A 25,625-nucleotide genomic window follows, 5' to 3' on the forward strand; every position below is an offset into this window, starting at 1 on the left:
GTTCAATGACCCAGTCTAAAGATCTTTTCTCATGAAAATCCCTCACGAGCTGGGTCATTATGTATTTGGGCAAGGCATGAAAAAATGTATTAATGAATTCTCTACTGTCTGTGCGCACCCTTCTGGTGGTCTGCGCAAAAGCACGTTTCAGTTCTTGCACAAATTCTTGTGGGGCCTGATCCTCCCCACATTGCAAATTGTAGGCTGCCTTGCGAGCCTCTTGAGGATTTCTGTGAACAGAAAAATGTTTCAAGATGGCCGCCTTATAGGTGGACCATCTTAAATGATTTTGGTCCTCCAGCCCCGCAAAGAAACTGGAGTATTCCGGGGAGAAGGTCCACTTTACATATTGAATACAGCTTTGGCTGTCCTTCAAATGGAAAGTCTCCATCATTTGCTCAAACAACTCTAAGTGCTCCCAAACAGAATACTTAGCGTTCTTATGGTAAGGCGTGATGACGCTCCTGATCGCCTTAATCTGCTTTAAGGGGTCCTTAAGCAAGGCCCTTTTTGCCTTATTGGCCTTTTTGGTTCGGGTAACCCTTGTCCATTCCTCCTCTGACTCAGAGGCACTGCTCCCAGAGGTTCCTGTCTGCTCTTCCAGGTTTTCCCGGATTCTGCGAGCCTGGGAATGGCTGGCCGAATGTGGGGACCTGGTCTCCTGTGTCCTGCGCAGTTCACAGGAGTCTTCAGATTCCTCCTTGCTGCCAGGATTTGATGGGTACCCCCCCACTGACCTAACTGGGCAGAGGTTTTCAGGATGCCCTTAATGGGCCTACTCTCCTGGGGTTCCCCATTAAATTGCACTGTGCTGGGGTGCCCATACCCGGATGCCCGCCCCTCCATTCCTGGGTGGTACTGGCCTATGAGCCCCATGCTTCTGGCTGGATAGTAATCTGCCATCCCTGTGGCCCTGTGCTCATGTGCGCCAGGGGACATGGGAGTGGCAGAGTCCAGGGACTGAGAGGTATGAGGGCCTCTAGTACTAGGGCTCCTGAGGTTATACTCCGGAGTTTCCATTTCCCAGCGAACCTCATCTCTATCCGCCCCTGCTCCCTGTTGCAATGCAAGAGCCTGCATTTGTGCCTTCAGTTCCTCAGTTAAGGCCTTACTAGACTCTATCAGTCTCTCCTGCATCGCTACCTGTTGTTGGAGCCTATCATTGTGTTGACAGAGGGCCTCATTTTCCCTCTGTGCTTCCTGGTTGGTCCTGGAGAACTGGGCCAGTCTTTTCTGCAGGAGGGTTACCTCCTGGGCTGTGTCCCTATTGGCCTGCTCCTTTCTTGCTAGAGCATCCTCCACCCTCCTGGTGTGCTCTAACAAGTTCTGGTGTTCTTTTTGGAGGTCACCCAGTCCCTGGTGGGCCAGGTGATTTTCTTCCATTTTCCTTTTTAAATGGCAGACTTCCTGGCCTAAGGCGTCTCTTTCCTGACTAAGAGCCTGCATTTGTGCCGCCACGTCGTCCCTCTGCCTTTGAAAGGCACCAGCTTTCTGGCGTTCTTCATCAAACTCTGCCTGGGTATCCAGGTCTTTCGAAATCAGCTTGTTGCTCTCTACCTTCACTCTATCTAGATGACTTTGCAGGGTGGCTACCTGCTCCGTGCATGCCCTGTTAAAGTTTAATTGTTGCTCCAGCTTTTTCTGGCTCTGCAGTAAGGAGTCCAAACTGTCTCGGTGCTCCTTTTGCAGGGCCAGAAATCTAGTATCCTGGTCAGCCTTTTCCTGTTGCAGTATATCCATGTCCTCTTTTATTTTAATGATATACTGCCTACTGTCATTTTCTGACTCCTGGCTCCTGAGCAGCCTCTGCTCAGAAGAGTCCAGCTCAGATTGGGCCTTCTGTAATGCCAGCAGTTGCCTACTCGCCAGATCTTGGCCTTCAGCACATTTGTCCTGCATGGCTCCCATATGTAAATATAAATATGCCACTACCCTGGCAATCTTGTTGTGCTCATCCTTGGCCTTAGAGGACATATATAGTTCACTCAGGGCCACATGTAAGGGACCCTGGTCTCTCCATATATCTGACCCTGTTTCCGTGATTTGGGGTGTGATGGCCTGCAACCAGACTGTTTGGTCCTGTTGAGTCCACTCACCTCTCACAAATAACTTATGTAAGAAGTGCTCTCTGGCTATTTTCATGTCTACTAAGGTCGTCATTCTAGAGATTGGTCTCTGTCCTGACTTACAGAAGTTTGTATTTTATTTTTGCAAAACAGACCTTTTTCTTAGAGCGTTCCTTTGAGAAGTGCTTTACAGCGTAACACAGCGTGTGCTCCGACCGGATATGTGTATCTGGTCAGCTGGCACGCTGTATTAATCTGCACAAGTGATAGATCTAATCCAAACGTCCGGCACGAGCCCCCAATTTGTAAGAGGATTCAATTCAGCACTACAGCCAAGTCAACGCCTAGTCTAGAATACTGAATGAAAACCCTTATTGATATATCTTTATGTCCAGTTCATGCGTTCTGGGTGACTACCCCTATATAACACCCCTCTCTCAGAATCCCCCTGACCCCACTGAGCCAAGAAGTAGTTCTGTTTTGCAAATTAAAAGGTTTATTTGAGAAGTAAAGCAATATATATCTATCACACTTTATAATAAATTAATAATTGAATATCACACTTAATCTGATATGATAAAGATTAACAACGGAGAATCTGGCACTAGCACACTTCTTGATAATCACTAAGGAGTTGACATGAAATGGATAAGATAGCAACAATACTTTTATGGTTTCAAATGGATGCAATGTGGAATGAAATGCAGTACAGAAAATAACTTGCTAGGATTTCAGCAAAAGACAATGTAATCACTTTCTTGGACAATTCACCCCCCCCCTTTTATGCAATGCAAGGAAATGGAAGGAAGGCACACAGTTCTCAGAAATGCAATTAAATGTGATTCAGTTCACCCCAGCAACTTAGACTACGGAAGTTGAAAACACAGGCCCAAATGCTTTTAAATGTGCTGGAAATGAAGAAAAAAAAATATGCTAAAATGCTTTTAATTCCCTCTAGAGGTTTAGGGTGAGTGGTATCTAGTTAATATTAGCTCAGGCTCACTCTAGCAGTGATGCAGGGATAGTTTTTATGAGGCAAACGATTTTTTTCAGAGGAAAGCAAAAGCAGCTATCTTTTGCAAGTGGAGAAATTTTCAAATCGCGGTAAAATTCGCGAATGCGTCTGGTGCAATTACAGAGGAACTACAAGGGCTAGCAATATCGTTTTGGGGTCCTAGGATCTCAGCTTCCAGATGAAAGTTACTGCAAGTCTCTAGCACAAACGGTCACGGAGATATGAGCGATTAAATAAAGGTCGTTTTTCAGATTTGAAATTTTAAAGTTCAAAAAGACAAGTGTAGCTTGCAACTAGAAAATCACAAGTGACAGCTTTACAAATGACAGGTGACAGTTAGGATACAGTTCTACTTAGATTAAAATAGATTGAATTATATTATTTTAACTAAGAGATTGGTTCTGCACAGTTTTGCTATGTACTCACACTATATTCTTGAGTTAAATGGGCCTCGCCACGGATCTGGTCAGGTTTTAGACGGGACTCTGGTCTCTGCACTTCACAGTGATCTGGGTCAGCTCTCTCTGGTTCTGCTAACAGGTCAGCTCTACTCTGCTGGTCTGGTCTGGGTCTCTGGTTCTGGATATTTTGAAGTCTCTAGTTTGGCTCTCTGGAGGTTTGATGGAGGCAAGGTATGGATTTTCCCGGCAGAGCTTCCAGCTGCAAATGGATTTGAAGGTCCCTATCTGTCCTGTCTCTCTGCTTTTATGTGTTTTTAAAATGGGTGTGTGTGAGCAGCATCACTAGCCAGCCCCTCTCCACTTATCATTGGCCAAGCTTTCATTTCTCCCCTGATTGGGGGAGCTAAGTTGTGTCAGAGTGATGTCATTTTACAGCCTGCAGAAAGTCCACTCCTCCTGTCAACTTGCACACAAATCTAGATTTGAACCAAATACATATTTCATAGCTACACAGTGGTTTGAAATTACATGCACCCATCACATATCACAGGAGGTATCCCCTGTTCCAACGCTGCTCTTCCTGGGGGCTTGCATTCAGAAATGGCAATATTTTGCACTTTTTAACTGATTTTGCAATTCCGGACATTACCCCAAATTTACACACATGTGCGCAAGGAGTATGGACATTAGTTGATGAAGTGTCAGATTTTTCACATGCACACATTTTGAGTAATATCCTCTTTTCCGCTAAAACCCCCCTGAACATGCCACCGGTTCTAAAAACCTCTTAAATGTGGGCAGAAAAATCACAAGAATTATGGTGTCATTTATACAATTTTCACATGTCCGCTCTATGAGTTATTCATCTTTTTAGAGTTATGTTCTGGCCCCAAAGGGGTGTAGTTTTCCTCCAGCACAAGGTTGAATTTCTGGTTTTTCCAGTTCTGCCAAGCCAGCTTGCTCTCACAGGCAGTGCCCCTCCCCTGTGCTTCCAGGAGAAATCTCCATTTACGACTCCCGCCATAAACCATTTGCCTGAGTCAGGACAGGGCTTTGTTCAATTTCCTGCAGAGCCCAGGTAATTCAATCAGGGAAGTGTCATATCCCTTTTGGTGTGAGCAGCAAAAGGGCAGCTAGGCCTGGGAACACAGCTGTGACTCAAGTTTCACTCCTGATGGGGGTAGTTGCCAGGCAAATTGGAATCTCTTAAAGCCAGTTTTTAGCTACATGTCATTTCTGTTCCCCAGTTTCTGCATTCAAATAAAACTAAACATTTTCACATATGCAGCTAGAAGGCTGATTCTAAGTTTAAAACTATGACATTTAAACAATTGCAACCTATGTGACACTCAAAAGTAGGTCACTCAGTCAATTTAAACATTTAGATTTTTTTAGTGTCTTTCAGTCCAAATTTACTTAAACTGCTGAAATCCACAGCTCAGCCAGTCTTGTTATAAACCTTCAAGTCACTTCAGAATATAACTTTACATTGTATCCACCTCTCAGTAAGTCTTTCTTTGGCCTGTTTTGGGTTCATTTATTCAGTTTTCTACAAAAAAGTAAAATCTGGTGGTTTTAAAACGCCGGCTTTCTGATAGTGGTGAGTACTGGTACTGCACCCCTTTTTGGGATTTAAGAAAATGAATTCCCAACAGTTATGGGTTTGCTTTTGGCAATCAGCATTGCCACTCCCAATGGTTTCAGACTACTGTGTGGGTAGTCCAATGGTGGTTTTAGGCAGTTTCCTTCTGTGCCCATAACATCGGCAAAAATGAGTGGCAGCCTATTCTTCATGCATTTCCCTGTGCATTTTCTGGGAAGCTCTGGCCATCATGATGTTTTCATGTCAGTACTGCACAGTTTTGAGGTAGGGCTCGGATGCATTGGTAAATACATCCCACAAACGCAACATATTTTTTATCAATGGTTGTTTCAGTTTTTAAGTGAATCAAGTGTGTCTCCATTCAGCAGTGTTCCGGTGCCTTGTCTGCATGCCTCCTGGCCCATCCATCCCACCCCCCACTATCAAAGGCAGTTCGCGCAAGTGGATGTGCGCTGCCATGGGGTGCTGTCAGGGGCGCGAACGGCCAAGGTGCCAAACAACATGTACACTTCAAAAGATATCCCACGCCCAGGGGCCATTGCTCACATGGCCTCTTCAGACCCCATGTCTCCAGGCAGGCCTCCCCTGAAGCAGACCGTGCCCCTGCAATCCACAAAAGTGTGTCTCCATTCAGCAGTGTTCCGGTGCCTTTTCTGCACGCCTCCCGGCCCATCCATCCCACCCCCCACTATCAAAGGCAGTTCACGCAAGTGGATGTGCGCTGCTATGGGGTGCTGTCAGGGGCGTGAACGGCAATGGTGCCAAACACCATGTACACTTCAAAAGGTATCCCACGCCCAGGGGCCATTGCTCAAATGGCCTCCTCAGACCCTGTGTCTCCAGGCAGGCCTCCCCTGAAGCAGACCGTGCCCCTGCAATCCACATAAGTGTGTCTCCATTCAGCAGTGTTCCGGTGCCTTGTCTGCATGCCTCCCGGCCCATCCATCCCACCCGCCACTATCAAAGGCAGTTTGCGCAATTGGATGTGCGCTGCCATGGGGTGCTGTCAGGGGCACGAACGGCCAAGATGCCAAACAACATGTACACTTCAAAAGGTATCCCACGCTCAGGGGCCATTGCTCACATGGCCTCCTCAGACCCTGTGTCTCCAGGCAGGCCTCCCTTGAAGCAGGCCGCTCCCCTGCAATGTACATAATACCACGACATATACACGTCATTCATTCACAAACACACCCCTTTTTGTTATTCTTTATAAACCACTGGATATTTACCATGAGAACATCTTTGAGCACTGCAAGTCAACTCGTGAACGTGCTACTCTGTGACCACTTCGAGTGAACTCGTCAGTGTGCTACCTGTGAACATCTCCCTGTTCTCCTGCCACTAATTACTCCGCTTGCTGAATCCAAGTGTTTGTTGGTCAAGTTAAGGGCATGTATCCTAATCATATCTCCTTCATTTGTAAATTTATATCTATTCCTAAGTATCTAACTCCGTAGTGCTATGTTAATTTGTATCATTGCTATTGACTTGAGTTTCTTTTGTTATGTTATCGATATATCAATTTTTATCAGTGTCAATTGGCATCGTATTGCATCCTTCGCGGACCGTGTCTATAATATAAGCATGTTTCCTTTTCATGCACGATAGTACATTCAAGGGACAAGTAACATGTTCTGATTTTCAACACACCAATGAATCGTTTCTGCAATTTATCCCATAATACAGCCGCACACGCTGCACTGGTTTTGCTGTGGCGCCCAATAGAAAGCATGTAATGAACAATGTATGTTCCAATTCATTCTCTCTCACATGTTTATGCTAAATTATTTTCTGAAAATGTTGACCTTTATTTTGCAGAATTTACAACAATGCCTGCATGTTCTATTTTCGATTGCACTTCGAAGACCCATGACAAATCTGAATGCATTACAATGCATGTATTCCCTAAGACTGTTGATCAAATAAGTGAATGGGTCAGACGTTGCGGATATCCACTGGAAGAGCTTGAAAGTAGAGTCAAACAAGTCTTGGAGGACAAGAGGGGTCATCGATACCGCATCTGCAGCCTGCACTTCTGCCCGGATATGTAAGACACATCCTTGTACACAAAGAGGAATCATCTGAGAACAACTCAGAAATTGCTCCCAAACGCTATTCCGACTTTATTCGTGAAAATGCCGCCTCATGTGAGTTACGCTTCCGGATTTACCTTCATGCCTGTATTTTCGGTGTAAATGCCACTTATAGTACTTTCCATATTTATGTGATTGAATAGCTGTTGAAATAATGACTTTTTTGCTAAACATCAGTCCTTGTTTTGTAGAACCCACATAGAAAAATGATTTATGGGGACGGATAACTATGCTATATTATGCATTTCAATAAGTGTAATTTTCACGTATTCAGTCTCCTTACATGCTATTTTGTAATCTTGGAATTTCTAAATCGAATAATACTTTCCCTTTACCATTCCATGACTATCCACCGAATATGAAGGAACAAGATTCAACATCCATGTCCTGTCTGGAGTCATCAACCACTTTGAGCGCATATCAGGTAATCTTACCTAGCTATTCTGTTCCAGACTGGTTTTATGCACGGAATTCTAGATAATGTGATCATATTTTCGGAACGTATCATTGCATTAAACAATGTTTCTTTCCCACTTTATTGTTGATAGGTACCTTTGTCGTCTTTCGAAATTGTGTGTCCCATTTCCACTCTTTTCGACCTTACTAATGCAAGTACTGTGTCAGGGAGATGCTGAAGCATCTACTAAAATCAGAACACCCCTCGTGGTAGATCCGGTGTCAGAGGTATGGGTCTTCATAGCTCAATAGGACGAGATAATCTGATCATATTTTCATATTGTGTAATGTTTTACACAATGTTTCATTCCTGCTTTACTATTGATATGTACCTTTGTCGTCTTTCCAAATTGTGTGTCCCGTTTCCAATCTTTTCGACCTTACCAATGCAAGTACTGTGTTTCAGGGAGAGGCTGCACCGTCCTCTACAATTACATTATCCATTGTGGTTGTCCCGGAACCAGACCTTACAGTTGATCCGGAGCCAGAGGTATGTGTACTGACAGTACCATCTAATGAAAGAAAGCCGGTCTAATTAGATGTGTAATGCCAATGACTTATTTTAAATGGATACTATTTTTTGTAGGGATGTATACAAGATCCGTATATTGAACCGGAGGAACGTGTATCTGAGTCGGTGCGCCAGTTTGCTGATGTTAGAGTAAAGAAGGTTTCAAAGAAAAGAAATAAAAATAAGGTTAGTTCTAAAGACTTTCTATTGTTGGCAATAGTTTTGTGCTAAGGACTTCATTATATGCTTTTTTAGTGTCAATTGTAGAACACTGTATGTTGGATTTACACTGAACATCCCTTTTCCTATCTGTCCTGTAGTTGCCCGATGGAGTACGGACTACGCAGACACAGACAGTGATACAAATGACAGATGCTGCTTGCCAAACTGTTTTCACCATGAAGGAACTATTCATTGAGGCGTGTCGTGTTCACACTCGAGATGCCTATGTCCAATGGCCAGAAAATGAATTTAATAAGACCGGCGATTCCAGCAAAGTGTTCTTGGACCATTGCTACAATGCGCCCGCTCCGCCAGAGGAAGGTGAAATTGAATTTATAGATGATAGTTTAACATTACTAGATGAGCACTTGACACAATCGACACCCGCCAAAAAAATGCCTCCCAAAAAACAGTCCACATTGATGTTTTCTCCTATCCATCGTCAAGTAACAGATGTTGAAATGACAGAAACTGAAGCATCAACACTATTGACCGACGAAATAGACAAAGATATCGACTATAGTATGTCCGGTTTGGCTGATATGTCCATAACGGTTCAGTCCGTAACAACAGTGTTGCCAGATGAAAGTATTATAAAAGAGGTTAAATACATAGTATTCGACAGCAGCTTGATGGAGATTATAAAGATGCTGAAATGTGTGCATTCAGTGGGAGGGGAAGTATGTGGAAAGCCATTGGTGAGCGTGACTCGTCTAACACAAGGCAGTAACCTGAAAATACATGCCACCTGTGAAAAGTCACATAAAGCATTTTCATGGTCCGCTCAACCGATGCTGGGGAAATTGTCAGCTGGCAATCTACTTTGTGCAGGAGCTTTACTTTTCAGTGGCTCTAGTTTCATGAAGTTATCGAGTTTCTTTCAGTTTGTGGGGCTCCGTTTCATTTCTAAAACACAATACTACAAATACCAACGTGATTATGTATTCCCTGCCATTAGTGATGCTTGGAAAATGGAACAATTGGCTATTGAAAGTACATTCCCTGACAAACGGTTCAGGCTAGCCGGCGATGGACAGTGTGACAGCCCCAGATTTTCTGCTAAGTACTGCACCTACCATCTTCAGGACATGGAAAGTAAGAAAATTGTGAGTTCGGTGGTCGTGCAGGTGTCTCAATGTAAATCCTCGGTGGCCATGGAGAAACTTGGTTTTATAAAATCACTGGAAGATCTACAATCGATGGGAATGCAAATCGAACTCATAGCCATGGACAGACATGTTTCAATAGCCGAGACAATGAGAGAGCAGTATCCAAATATTAAACATCAATTTGATGTATGGCATGTTGCCAAATCAATTAATAAAAAAATCTCGACTGCAGGGAAAAAAAAGGTTTTGAAAGTATTTTGCAATGGTCCCAGTCTTTCAGCAACCATCTTTGATGGAGCTCCAAAACATATGATGGGTCTGTGGAAATTCTACTGAAAATATGGTGGTCACTGATGCACCACTGTTCCAACGTTCACCACTGGGCAGAAAACCAACATTTCCACCAATGTGAACATGGCCCTTTGTCCCCAGAGCAGGCACGGAAGAAGAAGTGGTTGATACCATCTTCACCTCCACACAAAGCCCTTGAGAAGATTGTGTTTGATAAAACTCTATCAAGAGATCTTAAGGGACTCACAGAATTCTGTCACACAGGAGATTTGGAAGTGTTCCACAATATGTGCCTAAAGTACAGGCCAAAGAGATTGCATTTTGGCATCCAAGGGATGAAATGTCGGACTTTACTTGCGGTATTAGCGCATAGCGAGAATGTAGGCCGGGAACAATCTAGGGCTGCAGGAAACTTAGGGATGCTTCGCTACAATATGGCCTTTACGAAAAGAAGCAAAAAATGGGCGGTCAAGCCAGTATATGATAAAATGGAATTTGATTTTGTGAAAGACCTTTTTCTTAATGTCGTAGAGATGCATACTCATGGAATTGCGCACATATCTGCTCAGAGCACACATACATTGCCACAAAACAGTGCCAACGTGCCATGTCCACCCAAAGCAGAGCTTGTTCAATCGTTCAAACCTTGGTACAAATGATTACTGTCTCTTTTTATTTTTGCCAAAAATGTTTTTATAAAGTGTCCAAATAAAGTATGCAATTTGTCTTTTGAAATCAATCCTCTTAGTCTGTTTCTTAAAAAAATAGTACAATTATTACGATTGCTTTCACATTTCACAGTTTAGTTGAGATACTGTGGGACCTTCATTTTTCATGTTAATGACCAATGGGTAACAGTGTGTAAGAATATTTGGGTTTAGGCAGTTGACGTGCAATAAAGTTCTGCAAAAAGCTGAATAACTGCTGGTCCTACAAAAGGGATTAGACCTAGGCCACAAAACATTCTAGGCACGCAAGAAGTACTGCCTGTGAAAACATGCCATGGGGTAGTAGGCCATGAGATAAGCAGAGGTGGCCCTAATATTAGACACATTTTGTCTCAGTTTTTGTGTTACACCGACTATAATTTGGGAATAGGGGGCATTCTGTCATTGGCAAATTTCACCTACAGCTAAGCAGCGCCACGAACAACGAGCAGTGATAGCCCCCAATTTCCTGTGCCCGTGCTTCAAAATTCATGTTCTCATGGATGCATTGATACGGGATGTTCCAAAGTAAGAATGTATGTTCATTTTGAGTGAAGGTCACCATCTTTGGATTTTTGCCTGGGAGCTGGGAGGCCCACGCGTCCCGTGCACAGTATAAGGTTCTATTGGTTTTTTACCTTGAGAGGCAGGGACCATTCCGAAAGAGATTGAATTGAAGGGGGGTGTAATAACGTATGATATGATAAGGTTGCCCATTCCGAAACTGCACCTAGTTACATATAAATTCAGTTTATGAGAAACCGTTGAAACGAACGGAGGAGTCTGCATTACGGTATGCATTACGCCAAGAGAATGGAAATGCCGAATATAATGTAAGTTTCACTTTAGACAATTTCATACCAGAACTAATCGAAATATGAATAGCTGACCGTTACTGCTGGGTGACATTGTACTTGTTCGTTCTGTTTGGCATATTGCAATGAAGTGCTAGTACAACCTTTGTGTGCAGGGCTATCTACCGGGCACATGGGCAGGCCAGCCTCGAGACGCATGTAGACCACCACTCATTTCTCCCTGGCTCTACGCTAATAAATCATTACATTGTTTTTGCACCTCAAATTCTTGCCCCAGTTTACGCATTACGTTTAGAGCTCAACATTCTCATTCGCACTATCCTTGGAAGCAAATAGCAGAGTACTTTGATATTCCACGCTGTATTCTCTCGGTTCACATTGTGTCACCTCTGCGCTAATAAAGGAAATACTGAGACACTTTTCAATTTTTATCTTTTGCAAACAGGTACATCGTGCCGTTCTGCGATTGTCATCTATTCCAGACCCTGACCGATGGCTTCTTCAACCGCCAGCTGCGACTACATGTCAATCACTGGATCTACTTGACCATCTTTTGGGATGACAGACAAGGTCCAATATGTCCGTACGCGGTACCGGCGATTAGGAGCAACATAACAACCTATACGGTGGTCTAGTGCCAAGTTCATGCACCAGCCTTGCTATTCACCGAGCGACCGAAGTGCTTCATTTAGACAAAATGAACACCCTGTGTACCCAAAAGGAACAGCGCGTGACTCACGATAAAAATTTGTGGATTTATGAAACAAGAGCAAGGAAAAAAAGTTCAATTTTAATTGATTAGGTTAGACGCCGAATGTTATCGAAACATTTAATGTGAAATAAATGTACCTTACCAATTGTACAGTCTTGCGGTTTCCTTTTAAAGTACAGTTTCATATTCCTAATTGTGACTCGCCGTGCTGTGAGATGATGTGTGTTGTTTTCTGGGTTCCATGTCTAGTCGCGTAGGTGACGACTGGGCGCGTTTGCCCACGCTGCCCAGCAATGTCACGGAGAGAGGCGGAGAATATAAATGATTTGGTGATGTCAGGCTCAGGGGCGGGGGATGTGATTTAGTGCCGCAAACACAGGTCACCCAGGGCGATGCAGCAAGTGATAAGATTATCACAAGATGGCCCCACCCTGCTGCCTGATTTTGCTTGTATTCATGAGACGAAAACTCGGGTAAGGTGCAGATGAAATGTTTGTACGATCAATCAAATTATGGTTAAAAGCACATGGCCGAACGATAGGGACAATATTATTTCTGACCAAACCATTCCTTTAAGTTTGACTTGGCATTCCCATATTGCACACAAGGGATTTATGTTTTTTTATGCCCCTCTTTTTAGATCTACAGTCCACCTGTTGCACTGCTTACGATTCAACCGCATCTTTACCTATAAAGTTATATTTCCTCCCCCAGAATCACATCATATCCCCCTACCTTGTTAGCTCTTTGCACCGTCATCCTACTCTTTCTTCTTCCCGGTATTGTACGATCGGACCAAAAACAAAAGGTCCGACCGTACAAAAAGACCAAAAAATGCTACCACCAAAGGTTCGAACACCAAAAGTTTGAACCTTTGGTGGTAGCATTGATGGTAAGTATATAAAAAAAAGACTGCAGGGGCTGCGGGGGTGTCCTCCGCAACACCCCACTCACTGTACTGTGTGGTACAGTGAGCGGGGTGTTGTGGGGGCCACCCCCGCAGTACACCCAAACAAAAAAAGAAATAAATAAAAACAGGGTCTGCGAGGGTGTCCCCCGCAACACCCCGCTCACTATACTTTACGGTATAGAGAGCCGGGGTTGCGGGGGAAACCGCTGCCGCCCACGTAAAAAAAAAAGAAAAGGAGCCTTTGGCGCCGGTTCCCGATCACAGAAGTTAAAGGGAACTGGCACCGCAGGGAGACAGCGTGAAGAGAAGGTGAGTAGGGTTTGTTTATGTTGGTCGTGTGGGTGGGGGGTGTGTTGAGGTTCTGGGTGGGGGGTGTGTTGAGGGTGTGGGTGGGGGTGTGTCATGGGTGTGTTGTGGGTGTATTGTAGGTGGGGGTGGGGGTATGTAGGGGTTTTGTACGTGTGTTCGCATAGGAAATGTACGAACCTTTTGTGGTTCGTGCATTTCAGATGCAAACTTTTCAGCCGCTGTAAAATCAGCCGTGGTCGAATCACGTAGATCCCTTCTTCCCACCCTACTTTATGTGTTCTATTACTTGCTTGATCCTCTACAGAATGGGGTCTGGTCACACCGGGCTGGGGCACAGTGCCATTTTCTTGAACAAGGTACTTTTGCCATACGACGGCTACAGTGATGATTGTTGCACTATACAAGCAACTTGACATAATATATAATTAACATAATAAGGGAGAAAGAGTGACGTTTTTCATATTTGCTGAAGTCTGACATCCATGAAGTTGTTCCCCATGTTTAAAGTTTGTCTTTCAATAGTGCTTTTTACTTCAGTTTTGCCATTTTTGTAGTGTCACTAATCACCTGTAATTATTACAGGCAAGCACTGACATAATGTTCTTATTATAAGGGCCCTTACCCCAATGCACAGACATCCGAGCTCGCTTATAACAAGAAACCCCAGCCCTCCACAATGCCTACACCCGTCCTTATCACCGGTCACCCTAGGGACAATGTGCCTGCAGTGTGGTGGCGATATTCCTGCAGGATTCACATGTTTCCATGGCGCGGTCGTAAAAAATTACCAGCCAGGTAGAAACAAGATCATCTATGAGCTATGTGCTCAGGACTCAGGAGGCACCATGTTGTCAGAGCAGTTGGATACCATCAACATCTGCATAGCCAACTCATGAGGAAGGCAATTTATGTTGGTCCATTTGCAGAGCTATCAGCACATTGAAGATACTTGTTGATATGGAACCTCTCCCAGTATCACCATTAGTAAGGGTTGTTCATGGTGTTTCAGATAGCAGGGTGAGGGGGAATGAAACAAACACAGAACACAATGCTTGAGAATCCTGTATGTGGTATATGAAGCTTGAGAGCCAAACCTTCTCAAATGTCATCGCCATAGACCATGCAATGCACGTATCAGCAATATTTGGCCAATTGAAATGAATGATGTATCCTCTTTGACTTTCCACAAGACCATAACACCCATATGTTACCATCAACTTTGGACAAAACTAAAGGCATCCTTTTGTAGGGTGAGGCCCAAATATCTATATTATGAAAACAATCCAATGAGGCAATAAAAGTGCACTCTTCTGACTAGTTCTTATTTTTTTGCATCTGTGACCTTCGTCTTGCAAGTTTCTAAAGCACAGGAGAGGCATATTACTTGTTACATCTTTTATTTATGTTGGCCCTGAGAACCTGCTGCCCTTCTGTTGTTTGCCAATTCCCTGTGTAACCCTTGTACTCTTTCTCATGTGCTTTTCACAACATTGTAACACCTAATTAAGTCACTGCTCCTCATCCGGCGCTTGGGAATTAATTTTGGTTCTCTGCTTTGACCAATCGCAGAATGACTTTAAACCCTGTTCAGGGCAGGGGACCTTGTCTGTGTGTCTCTCTAATATGAGTTGTGTAGGGTTTAATCGAAGGCCTTAACAAACAAAAATGAAAGGCCCTACTGGAAAAATGACCTGCCAGCCTTCAAATACGGGATTCATGGGAAAAGAGTTTTGACAGTTTATTTAGCCTATGTTCCATGTTTGTGAGACAAGAGTAAGTACAGAAAGTGTGTTTTATAATTGCAACTGTGTTTTTTGCCACAAAGAAGGTGGCGTCTGTGATTGAACAAAATTATTATTCATTGAGTTTATAATTAAAATAAATATATATTCTTTTTATACCCTGCTTGTTTTTTGGCTCACTGTGGGCACACGGAAGGAGATTTATGCTGCTCTATATGAGTCTTCGATAAGGCCAGCGCTAAAAGAAAACATAAGCGAAATATTGTCAGGCTCCTTGATTGGGGTTGAGGGGGGAACTCACCAAGTTAAGGGTGATCTCACAATATAATGCTACAGTTGAAACTGGATGTTTCCCTGTGTGTAATTATCAATGTATTTTTTAGGCCCATTGAATCTGAATGGAGGCCTACTGTGGGATGTTTCAACCCACTGGTCCAGGCCCTGCAACATCACTGTGCATTGTTGGCAGCAGAAACCTCAGAAATGTCTGCCGGAAAGCATGCTGCTCGCTAAAAATCACCCAAAATTGCGCAGTAAAAATCTGAAAAATAGGCACCATGCACTTTTGCCTATATCCATAAATACAGGAGACCACTGCCAAACCCCGCTATTGTGCTACCCACAAGTAGCCTGAAACCACTTGAAAAAGCAATGCTGATTGCCAAAAGAAACACAGAGCTGTTTGGAAATCCGTTTTCTTGGTTGTCAAATTTGGAAAAAATCATGGCTCACAAACCACCCAAAAGATCCAACCTCCTTGTTGGGTGTTCCACATCATTCTACTGCAAGAATCCCCATAAATACAATGTCAGCAAGAATCATATGTTATCAGAACAAAATCCACTTTTAAAGATACTTGATGGAAAGAAATCTGTCAAAAATGGGTGCAGTACCGTTACTTGCCTCCGACAGACGCTGGCAATCTCTAAATCTGACAGGAGAAACTTGTGTTTTCAAAGTTAAATGTGTCAAAGAAGGGATTTCATCAAATGCCATATAGAGTGCCACACATTTGATTTTCATGTTGAAAATGACTGGAATTAAAGATATGTTTGCTGATTTAAATTTATAAATGTAATGTTTTCACAAGGAACTATGTCACAGTTGACCATAAGGTAACCTGATTTAGCTTAAACTTCCAAAAGGCTTTCTTTCCCTTAGAACCTCCCACCTTGTTCATTCCCACCAAAAGGAGAGGATTTCACATTGGCATGTTAATCAGAAGGGGAGGAGATTTCCTCTGCTGCCCTGAGCAAGAAACAATGGGATCCTTGAACTGAATAGAAAATGCTAATTCAGGTGTGACTGACAACAACAGCTCTGGCAGGAAAGCAAGCCATGTGACCCTCTGACACAGCCCAGATCTGGAGGCGGGCCAGACTGAAAATGTGGATTGAAGTGGAAGTAAATGTATGTTTTATAAAAATATTTATAGCAAATTGTACTGAACTGACAAAAATATGAAACTTAGAGATTGTTAAAATGAAAAATTCGCTCACAGTTTAAGACTAATCTGGAATCTGTGGAACATGAAAAATTACAGGAATATGCCCAGATGGGATGTGTATGCATGTATAAAAATTGGTGCGGAACTAACATTGAGAAACCCACCAAACGTGCAAAAAAGTTGTCATTTATGAACTAAAGATCACAGGAAGATTAGAGTTGGACAGCAATGTATCTTAAGCAATCTGTCATGTAATTATGTATTATTAACAAGTTGTGCATCTTGGAAATATGTTTTTGGGAAAAATAGATTTTCTGTGTAAAAAGCAAAGGGGAGGGATTTCCTTTGGACCATAAACACAGTGTCACTCTGACACATATGACACTGCTCCTGTCTCAAATCAGGAGAGGGGAAATTCTCTGACCTATCAGATCCTTAGAGGGTTGTGCATAGATAATCAGCCTCCCCACCCACTTTGGAAATGGATAAATAGGAACTGCTGAGGACAGACAAGACACACACTTTCCACTCATCAACTGATTCCTTGGCGAAGCACCCTGAAGGAAGATCCAGGCTCCAGACATAGATCCAGCCACCAGACTCTAGAACATTGAAGCAGAGAGGCCTAATCTCACAAGCTGAACTCTTCTCAGCTGGCTTTCAGAATCTTAAGCAACCCGATTCTAACCCCTAAACGTCCAAGGGGCACCACAAAATCCAACAGCCTGGCTGAGCTGTATTGCTATTCTAGCTAAGAAGCCCATGCTAGAACCAAGATCCAGACCCACAGAGCAGAGCAGTAACCCAGAACCCGTCAGATCCAGTCCAAGAGGCTGCGCAGACCAGAGTGCCTTGCTGAGAGCAGAGTCCAGGTGCCCTGAATCCTTCCGGTGGCGAGTGAAGTCCAAACCTTTCACCAGATCTTTGACAGGCCCATTCCATTCCAAAGCCATAGGAGTGAGTATTTAGTCTAGAACTGTCCATAGTCACCTTTTAGTCTTAAGTAATCCAATCCAACCATTCCGACCTATCCATAACTGCATTATTGAATCTCGTTTGTCTATTCTAAATTCTTCTCTCCTCCACATAATCCTTGATAATTGTAGTGATAATCATCTTGGCGCTAATATATATTTTCCGGAGAAAGGCAATTGTCTCGTGCAGACAGAAACTATCCGGAGGCACTTCTGGATAGGTGGCTGGGCTGTCGTATAGTTTGCGGCTCCATAGACTCTTTAGTGTTAAGAAATCTTGTCCCAAATCTTCAACAGCGCATCTTTCATTTTGAAATCTTGACTTTCTGAGAAAAATCTACCTTCACAAAAACCTCTGTAACTTTTGAATCGAACCCAAAATGACATTCCAATTCCTTATAGTTGTTTCGTAATTTTGTTTTCCGCATGCAGAAAAGTTGGCGCGATTTGCAATTTGGCACATTTTCATTCTATGTAAAACAGCTATTTCTTGCCTTCAACTTCTGAATTTCATTTTCCATCTGCTAATCATTCCATAATCATTGCTAGTGTTGACCTGAACCAATCCAAAGCAACTCTCAATAGTTCTGAATCTCATTTAGCAAATTAAAATCATTTTAGCATTTTCCCATTCATTGCAAATCACATTCAAAAGCAATTGACCTGTTTAAAATCATACCTGTTCTCTCTAATCTTGCTGGGGGGAAGTGGGATTGAACTGCATTGTTGATTGTTATTCTGGATACCTGTGCGCCCTCATTCCATATCTTCATATTGCATGTTGGGGGGAGTGAGTAGTAACAGGGGAAAGAGTGATCATATTGTCTTTTGATTTAAGTCATGTCAAGTTTTATTTCTGTGTTGCATTCTTTCCTATCATTGCTTTTTCTTGAACCCATACAAAGTATTCTCTACTACATTATTCTTCCTATTCCTACTCCTAATTGATTAAAGGGATTGTTGATATTGTAATATTACCCATTGCTGATCATTGTTCATATTCATAAGTGTGATATTCAGATATTATCCATATTTATAAAAGTGTGATATATATATATATTGTTCAATTCTTCAAATAAATCTTTTAGTTTGCAAAACAAACCTACTTCTTGGTTCAGTAAGACTGGGGGAATTCAAAGAGAGGAGTGTTATATAAGGGTACATCATCCAGAATGAAACAAACTTTGACATAAAAATATATAAAGAAGGGGTTCCATTGGGCATCGCATACTAGGCGTTGACTTAGTTGGAGTGCCGGATTGAAATCATTTACAGATTGGGGGCTCGTCCGGGATCTCTGGATTAGCTCTACCACTTGTGCAGCTTAATACAGTGTGCTAACTAATAGGATACATAAATCCTGTTGGGCTACCACGCTATGTTATGCTGTAAAAGATCCCTCAAAAGGGAACGCTCTAAGGAAATGGTCTGTTTTGCAAAATAAAATAAAAAACTTCTGTAAGTCCAGAAGGAAATCAATATTTCCAAAATGGCGACATTGGTAGACATCAAGATAGCTAGAGAACACCTTTTACATAAGTTATTTGTGAGAGGTGAGTGGACTGAGCAGGACCAGAATGTGTGGTTGCAGGCAATCACACAACAGATCACTGCAACTGGGTTAGATATCTGGAGAGATCAGGGTCCCTTACATGTGGCCCTGAGTGAACTATATATGGCCCCTAAGGCCAAGGATGAGCAAAATAAGATTGCCAAGATATCGGCATATTTATATTTATCTATGGGAGCCATACAGGACAAATATGCTGAAGGCCAAGATTTGGCAAGTAGGCAACTGATGGCATTAGAAAAGGCCCAATCTGATCGGGGCTCTTCTGAGCAGAGGCTGTAGAAGAGCCAGGAGTCAGAAAATGAAAGCAGGCAGTATATAGTTAAAATAAAAGAGGATATGGGTGTCCTGCAACAGGAAAAGGCAGAACAGGATACCAGAATTCTGGCCTTGCAGAAGGAGTACCAAGAAAGTGTGGACTCTCTACTGTAGAGCCAGAAAAAGCTGTAGCAACAACTGGATTTCAACAGGGCATGTACAGAGCAGGTAGCCACCCTGCAAAGCCACTTAGATAGAGAGAAGGCAGAGAGCAATACATTGATTTTGAAAGACCTGGATACCCAGGCAGAGTTTGATGAAGATCGCCAGAAAGCTGGTGCCCTTCAAAGACAGAGGGATGACCCGGCGGCACAGAGGCAGGCTCTTGCGCAGGAAAGGGACACCTTAGGCCAGGAAGTCTGTCACTTAAAAGGGAAACTGGAAGAAAATCACCTGGCCCTCCAGGGACTGGGTGACCTCCAAAAAGAGCATGCAAGATTGTTAGAGCACACCAGGAGGGTGGAAGACGCTCTGGCAAGGAAGGAACAGGCCAGTATGGACAGGACACAGGAGGTAACCCTCCTGCAGCAAAGACTGGCCCAGTACTCAAAAGCAACCCAGGAAGCACAGAGAGAAAATGAGGTTCTCTGTGAGAATAATGACAAGCTCCACAGGCAGGTAGCCCTGCAAGAGAGACTGATAGAGACTAGTAAGGCCTTGATTGAGGAACAGAAAGCGTAGGTTCTTGCATGGTAACAGAGAGCAGGGGCTGATAGAGATGAGGTCCACTGGGAAAGGAAAACGCCCGAGCATAACCTCAGGAACCCTAGTACCAGAGGCCTCCATCTCTTCCAGTCCCTGGACTCTGCCACCCCCATTTCCCCTGACGCACATGAGCCCAGGGCCACGGGGATGGCAGATTACTATCCAGTTAGAAGTATGGGGCTCATAGGCCAGTACCTCCTAGGAATGGATCGGCGGGCACCTGGGTATGGGTACCCAAGTACTGTGAAGTTTAGTGGAGAACTCCAGGAGGGTAGGCCCACTAAGGGCATCCTAAAAACCTCTGCCCAGCTAGGACAGTGAGGGGGTACCCATCAAATCCTGGGAGCAAGGAGGAATCAGAAGACTCCTCTGAGCACCCCAGGACACATGAGACTAGGTCCCCACACTCTGCCAGCCATTCCCAGGCTCGCAGAATCCAGGAGAATCTAGAAGACCAGACGGGCACCTCTGGGAGCAGTGCCTCTGAGTCAGAGGATGAATGGACCAGGGTTACCCAAACTAAGAAGGTCAATAAGGCAAAAAGGGCCTTGCTTAAGGACCCCTTAAAACAAATCAAGGCAATAAGGAGCGTCATCACGCCTTATCATAAGAACGCTAAGTATTCTGTTTGGGAGCACTTAGAGCTCTTTGAGCAGATGATGGAAACTTTCCATTTGAAAGATAGCAGTAGCTGCATTCAGTATGTAAAATGGACATTCTCACCAGAATACTCCAGTTTCTTTGTGGGGCTGGAGGACCAAAATCATTCTAGATGGTCCACCTATAGGGCAGCCATCTTGAAGCATTTTTCTGTACACAGAAATCCCGAAGAGGCTCGCAAGGCAGCCTACAACTTGCAATGTGGGGAGGATCAGGCCCCACAAGAATATGTGCAGGAATTAAAGCGTGCCTTTGCGCAGACTACCAGAAGGGTGCACACGGACTGCAAAGAATTTGATAATACTTTTTTCCATGCCTTACCAAAGTACATCATGACCCAGCTAGTGAGAGATTTTCATGAGAAAAAATCACTAGACTAGGTAAGTGAACAGGCCACCCAAATCTATGAGGTGCAGAAGCCCATAGAAAACAAAAATAATGCTAAAAAGCCCCAAATCAAGCAGCACCCCTGCTGCTGCTAAGGTGGCAGAGGTAAAGGTTGCCCCATTTTGGATTTGGAGATGGGGGGCCTAAAAACTTGCCTGCACAACAGAATAATCCCAAGCCCAGAAGGCCCTCGGGCCAGTCACAGACAGGGAGCCAAGGAGGTAGTCCCACAAATGGGATCCCTCACTCCCCTGACTATGTAAGTCCCTGCTACAAGGGGAACAGACCCATCCTGGGTTATGTGTGGACTCCTCCAGCCAAAGGGGGGGATCCAACCAGGCACCTAACCCAGGGAACTTCCCTCCTAACTTCCCCCAGGAGGGCAGAAACTCCCCAAATCCTGGACAGAACTTCTTCCCCAGGTATCCACAAAACCTTTAACCCCAAAATCATCCATCCTTCTTTCCCCAATTTCCTGAGCCCAGACAACCTAATCCGGGAGAGGAGAGGCCAAGGGTGGAGGGGTACCCAAATCTTCCCAACCCGGGGTATTACCAGAGAAGGGATAGCTACCCTTCCCTGGATCAGCCCAGGGGAGAAAACAGAACCCAGTATCAGCCTGAGCGGATTTCACAGCTAGAGCGCCAGGTCCAAAATATGGCACTGGATCTGGGTTGCATGCTGATGGCTCAGCAGAACCCTCAGATGGGCATGCCGGCACAGAATGCCTCCAACTCTGGGCCTGGTGCTCCAGAACAATGACGGCGCAGCACCCCGACAACCCACCGGTTCCCAGGGGGGAGGCACAAGGGGAAGGGGGGTGTAAAGCCTTGGTGGAAGCTTCCTTCCCCACTTGTAAAAAGCCCCTGGAAACCCAGGAACCGGAACAAAAATCTCCTGCCCCTGAAAGCCTGCCACCCAAGGAGCAGAGGGGGGTAGGAGAAACAAAGGATCCAAACAGACCCATTTAGTGGAGGAGGTACAGATCTTCCAATTTGAAAGAGAGGGGCCATCAGATGATCCTGGGAAAAGGATGGGGGAACTTCTCCCAAAGAGAAATGGGTCCCAAAGGATTTAAATCCAGACTGGGTAGATGTGGGGACTGAGCTAGCGCCGCCCATCATCCAATCCCAGAACCAACAGCATGAGAATCCCCTGGTTCAAACCCATCCTGGTGACTGCCTCCAAAAAGGGGGGGGGCGGCCCAGAACCAGGGGAACTCAAAACTTCTCCCATCTCTAGTTGCCACCTTTTTCTTTCAGATTCCCTAGGATCCCCACAGAATTCTGTCCAAATCTCTTCTCTTTCAGTGTCCAAAACTAAAAAACGAACCCACCAGTTGTCCAAAAATGTGCATTATCTGTGCCCCCTTGCGGAGAAGGAGGGAAGATACTATGCCCTGGTACAAATACAGGGGCAGGGTAGAATTTTGGCACTAGTGGACACTGGATCCCAAGCTACCCTTCTGTCCAAAAAAAGCCTTTGATGAACTGAATTCATGAAGGGGGGAGAAATACCAAATTCATCTCACCTCTCTTCCTGGACAACTTCAGAACTTTGACGCAAAGGAAATTCCCATTGAGGGAACTGCGGATTTGGACATTAAAATTGGGTGACACAAGGTGAAGCACCCGGTCAGAGTTGTGAATCCAGAGGGCACCCCTTGTTTACTGGGGAATGACCTTCTGAGAAGGTTGTCACCCCTAATAGACTGTGTAAACAAGGTCCTCTGGACCCAGACTAGCCGACCAATAAAATTGAAACAGAGCGTCAACCATGTTAGTTTAAACGGCACATGCCACATGGTTGAACAAAAATCTGACCAAGTAGAATTTCACTTCCAGAACAACCAAATTACAGACGTGACAGTAATAGCAGTAGGACAACAGACTGGTGATGGGGGGGGTCCTCTCTGTTTCTGAAAATCAACCTTCCTTCCAGTCTAAGGTGGCATTCCACACTGGAAGGAAACACTCTGAAATTCTTTACCAATCCACAATCAGACATTTCCACTCCTATAGTCCAGAAATATGTGAAATCAGCTCAGAGCCTGGCTGATATTCAGAAAATTGGAGACAGTTGTTCATCCCTGTTCAGTTAAATGAAGGGAAAGACTCTGTTCTCGCCCGAGTGTGTGTGAACAATGGTAAGAGATTCATCAGCGAAGCCATGTTTCGCCAACTCCCAAAAGATCCAGCCATTCCCACATTTAGGCTGATAGACAAATGGGAAATGGATCTGGAAACACCCAATTCTAAATATCTCCTGCCAAGCAGGTGTATGCTCAAAATTTCCATAGGCAACAAGAGCATAGCCCATAATTGTTGGGTTGTGCGAGACGTCACTGCCGCCTTCTACTTAGGCAGTGACATTCTCAATCGCTTTGCCATTAGTTTGGACCTAATAAACTTCAAAGCTTGGTCCCGATTAAGCAGATAATCCCATGGGCTTTGATGACCCAGAGAAAGCATTTAGGTCAGCTTAACTGCTGCCTTATGCAGTTGAAATTTAGATCCGAGAGGAAGTCACCATCCCAGAAAGGACCCGACAATTCTCCCTGGAAGTAAAAGTTAAAAGAGGACAGAAATGGAAAAATCCTGATGCTTATATCCATCTAAATGCTTCTCTCCAACAGCAAGGGTTGCGGGTAAACCCAACACTACTAGTCAATATAGAACATGGCACCATTCCAATAGAGGTGGATAACAGCGACTTAAAGAGTATCACTCTAGCCGCAGGCACCATTATTGGAATGGCCATTGATGACCGACATTTTTCCATTGATTTAGGCAATGAACTGTTAGGACCAATCCCCAAGGACTGTTTTGACAGTGACAGTGATGACAACACAACACCAGACAGGATCTTTACCGGGCATGGGGGGCACTTCCTGGTGTACACTTCCTGCCCTTATGGTAAGGAAGATGTGACTTGTGACTTCAGGAGGGATGAGGTGATTTTCCAGGTCCGTGAGGACTGCCTTCCCCACCTGAAGCCACCAGTCCAAATCAGCACCTTGACCAGGGGTTTCTCCACCCAGCTGGAGGAGGCCGCTGAGATAGCGACACCAGAAGTCTTTCCAGGCTTCAGGCAGATGGTTGAAGAGAGAGTCAACCTAGCTGATGCCTGTGGGACTCTGGAGCAGAAGCAAAAGTTGAAACAAGTTTTCCTGGATTTTCAGGATCTCTTTGCGGTGGACTCATATGACTGTGGTCGCATCGACATCCACACAATAATAATTCCCATGGACCCTGGCATGACTCCAGTGTTTGTGAAGCAATATCGCTTTCCTCTCGCATCATTGGAGTCCCTTACTGAAATAATTAAGAACCTTGAGTCTCATTGGATAATCCGTCCAGTCCACAGCACCTTCAATAATCCGGTGCTGGGGATATTGAAGCCAAACGGCCAGTGGAGACTCTGCGCCAACCTTAGGGAGCTCAACAAATGGGTTCATACTTCCCGATGGCCTCTTCCCTAAATTGACCAAGGGCTGGCCCAGATCCAGGCATCACAGGTATTCACTGTAATAGACCTGACCAATGGATACTGGACTGTGCCTGTCAGTAGGGAGGACCAATACGAGCTGGCCTTTAACTTTGGGGGGCAGCAGTACAAATGGACCCGGACTCCCTTCGGATACATCAAGTTCGGCAATTAGTTCAACATTTTTCTACATAAGGCCATGCCCGAACTGGGTGAGAGGCATAACCTGGCCTATGTAGATGATATTCTCATCAAAAGCTCAACTGTGGAGGAGAACATAGCGAAGATCTGTTATGTTCTGACACACTTGAGGGCAGCCGGAGCAAAACTTTCCTTTCAAAAGACACAGTGGTATAGAACCTGTGTCAATTTCTTGGGGCATAAGATTACTCCTCAGGGTCTCTGTCCCCAGGAAAAGAAAGTGGAAGCCCTCCAGAAATTGAAAGACCCCACAACTCTGCGGGAGCTCAGGAGCCTCCTTGGACTGACTAATTACAGTAGAAAGTTCATTGAGGGATATGCAGAGATCATAAGACCCCTGATTCATCTTTTGAAGGGGGGATCAAGTGGGAATGGGGTCCAGAACAAGCCGAGGCAGTAAGACAACTCAAAAGAAGCCTCTCACAAATGCCTTGCCTAGCTTACCGTGTCAGAAACAAGGAGTTCTTCTTGGAGACAGGGTTCTCTAATACATGCTTGACTGCAGTATTATACCAAAAGCATGACAAGGTCAATAAAGTAATTTCCTATGCAAGTAAAACTTTATCCTCTGTGGAGGAAAAATTCAACAATTGTGAGAAGGCATTCCTGGCAACAGTGTGGGTATTGAAGAATTACCGCCCGTTTATCCAGGGGAAACACATCATAGTGGAGACTCCACACCAGCCTCTGCAATATCTCCAAAGTGACAGAATCCGGGCCGAAATGTGAGTAATTCCCGAATTACTTCCTCGATTCTGTCAATTCAAGGCTTTCCGGTGGAGGTCAAATATGGCCAAAACAAGAAGAGTCCCCTCGCCAAAGGTCTGGCTGACTTGCATGATTGTGCCAGAGAAAACTGTCTTCAGGACGAGAGTCTAAAAATCAAGGACAACATGGAGGCATACCTCAATT

The sequence above is a fragment of the Ambystoma mexicanum genome, chromosome 10, assembly GCF_040938575.1.
Source record: "Ambystoma mexicanum isolate Mex_15411 chromosome 10, UKY_AmexF1_1, whole genome shotgun sequence".
In the NCBI taxonomy this organism is placed as follows: domain Eukaryota; kingdom Metazoa; phylum Chordata; class Amphibia; order Caudata; family Ambystomatidae; genus Ambystoma; species Ambystoma mexicanum.